The 3,037-nt window shown below is 28.6% G+C and overlaps 1 pseudogene; it reads left to right on the forward strand.

The window, feature by feature from the left end:
• The first annotated feature begins 493 nt into the window (after positions 1-493).
• Positions 494-1,293, forward strand: LOC149249095 (uncharacterized; annotated as a pseudogene).
• The last annotated feature ends 1,744 nt before the right edge of the window (positions 1,294-3,037 follow it).

The following is a 3,037-nucleotide window of genomic DNA, read 5'->3' on the forward strand; positions in this document are numbered from 1 at the left end:
TTAATTAATTTTAAAACGTTAATGGGATCAATTGAACAATTTCTAATTAAATAAGAAATAAAAAAAAAGCTTTACACTTTCACAGTGCATATACATATTGTAAAATTGATATAATACATATAGTAAAATTGATTTAAGATAACAATTGAGTTTAGTTAATTTTTTTTAAATGAAAAAGTGAAAAAAATTGTTAAACTCTTATAATATTTTTTTTCTTTTATATAAAAGTAAATTGTATATTTTTAATGTACAAAGACTTTTTTTTTTCTTTTCATTTTAAATTTGGCTTTGAATGGATGAATCCATTGGTCACAACAATAGCAAGGAGAAGGCACTTTCTATACCTTTTGTGGTTGTGTTCATTTGCTTGGCTCTTTGCCATTGTTTACTTTCTGCTTATGCATGCCTTTCAACTATTTATGTCAACGGATCTACACTTTGTATATTTGGTGGAAAGATTATGCTGACGAAACGCAAGTGAAATGAAAGCAGGATGGATCATAAGGACATGATGGGATACCCATCTTTGCTGGAGAGAGGAGGACTAAAACCTCAGCTAGAGAAGGCATTGAAATGCCCAAGATGTGAATCTATAAATACCTAGTTTTATTACTACAACTACAATTTATCACAACCTCGCTATTTCTGCAAGACATGCAAACACTATTGGACCAAAAGAGGCACTTTGAGGAATGTTCCTGTTGGTAGAAGTTGCAGAAAAAACATGAGAATCAAGAGATCGCCCCATGATCAATCTCTTAATGCTCGTGACAGTGAATTGACATCCACGAATACTCATGGGGAAGATCACAATAATAGTAACAATTTGTGAAGCTGTTGCACTTTAGACAGTGATAACATTGAAAGCCTGTCAATTTCAATGTACTGTGATCTTAATAATAATAATATCAATTAAATAAATACATAATATTTTCCGCAGAATTAAAGAGGATGTGGATGATGACTTTAACTTCACAAATTGTAGTAATTATGATATTTTGGGGCCAACATCTGGTGGTCGGCCTTCACTAAACAATTATCTATCGCCCATGTCCTCCCTGGCTAATGTTTGGGCAGCTAACAACACAGCTTCGTCCAATATCATCTACTACCTTTCCAGCTCCAGGGTTTAATGATAAATCATTGAAATGGGTTGATCATGAAGCAATATTGTGTCCCTTTGATCCAAATTCCAATATGGAATCACACTAACAAATATGATGACTAGGAGGGGTTAAAAATATTGCTTCTTTCACTATGGACTGTGGATTAAAATCAATATCAACAAGGTGAATGGTTACATAAATAAAGATTCCGATGGTAATTAAAGCAAAAGGATTAAATGGTGGAAAAACTTTCAATCGTCTAACATTGAATCTGACAGTGCACAGGAGTACAAAGTGGCAATTGAGGGAGTTCTTCCCAGAGGAACACCTTACATCGTAATATGACATAAACCATTAATCCATCAATATAATCTCCATAAAAAAGCAAAGTCTAATAAGGAACTTACAATTCTAATTCTAAAAACCAATCTTAGTAAAAAAGTGAAAACAAAACAATGATAAAAGGTCAAACTCACAATCCTAAGGATACTTTTCACTTTTGTAATAAATAAACAAGGAACTCACAATTCTAATTCTAAAAGCGAATGTTATTGGAACATTAACACAATCTTAACTACATCTTTTATAATTTATAAAATTTTCATATTTTATTTAAAAATAATATATATCTATCTATCTATCTATATATATATATATATATAGATATATATATAGATATATATATATATATATATATATATAGATATATATATATATATATATATATATATATATATATATATATATATATATATATATATATATATATATATATATATATATATATATATATATATATATATATATCTCAATATAAGTTTGTGAGTGCATTAACAATTACCGAGCAAAATCCTAACATAAGTCTATATTAAGATATTAGGTGTTTACTTTAACATTAACATTAAATGTTTACTTCTCTTCATAAGTTTAATTTACCTAAAGTTAACAAATTTTTTTTTTCTGGCCACATATAATTATTATAAATTTTGGAGTTTGTGGTTGAAATTTGATTAAACAATTTTGGTCACTTTGGAATTTTTTATTATTTAAAAAGAGTGTTCACGACATAAATGGATTCAAAAACTTAAATTTATGATTCCAACAAATCCCATCAAATTTGTAATTCTAATCCCACCAAATTTATAATTATAACAAATCCCCACCAAATTTTAAAGTTTTTGACTAAAAAAATATATTCCAAAAAATCTTCAAAATATATAACAAATATAATATAATATAGTAAAACAATCATAATTAGTGGCAAGGAAATAAAACATAAAATATTTTTTTAAATTTATAAATTAAAATTACATATGTGTGGGGAAAGAAAAGTTAACACTTTCGAGTTTATAAAATACAAATTTTAGATAAAGTTGAAATAACCTACCCATATTAAGAAAAATAAAAAAGCAATTCAAGCAACCAACAAAATACCAACTCCGAAGATGTGGCCCAACATCCGTATATATATACATATTGAAAAAACACTACAACCAACAAAATACACTATACACCATGTCTTCTTTTGCCAATTTACACTAGTATAATATCGTTTCAAATCGTTTCAAATCCTCTATGCGACCATATGTTGCAAAGACAATGAATATTTCTATTTATTGATTGTCATAAATATATTCTTGTACTATCAAAATGTACTGGAAATTTCTTGTTAAACCTAGGCAAGTTGAGTAGGGCAAGAGAAGATTTTGAGGGGTTTCTTTTAGGTTTCCTATTTTCAGTCGTTTTTCTTAGTTTTCGGCGATATTGAAACATACCTATGTTGTCAAGTGCCAATATTATGCCTTAAGAAGTAGATATCGTGATTCCGAAGCCTTCTCCAGCTTTAGAAGAAACGGCTGGAGAAGGAATTACAACACTACTGAGAACATAGGTGGGACTAATTTCTGACGGAATCGATGGTCTTGAAGTTA

Source organism: Pinus tabuliformis, chromosome 7, assembly GCF_031772625.1.
Source record: "Pinus tabuliformis cultivar Carrire ecotype Pingquan chromosome 7, CPIR1, whole genome shotgun sequence".
Classification (NCBI taxonomy): domain Eukaryota; kingdom Viridiplantae; phylum Streptophyta; class Pinopsida; order Pinales; family Pinaceae; genus Pinus; species Pinus tabuliformis.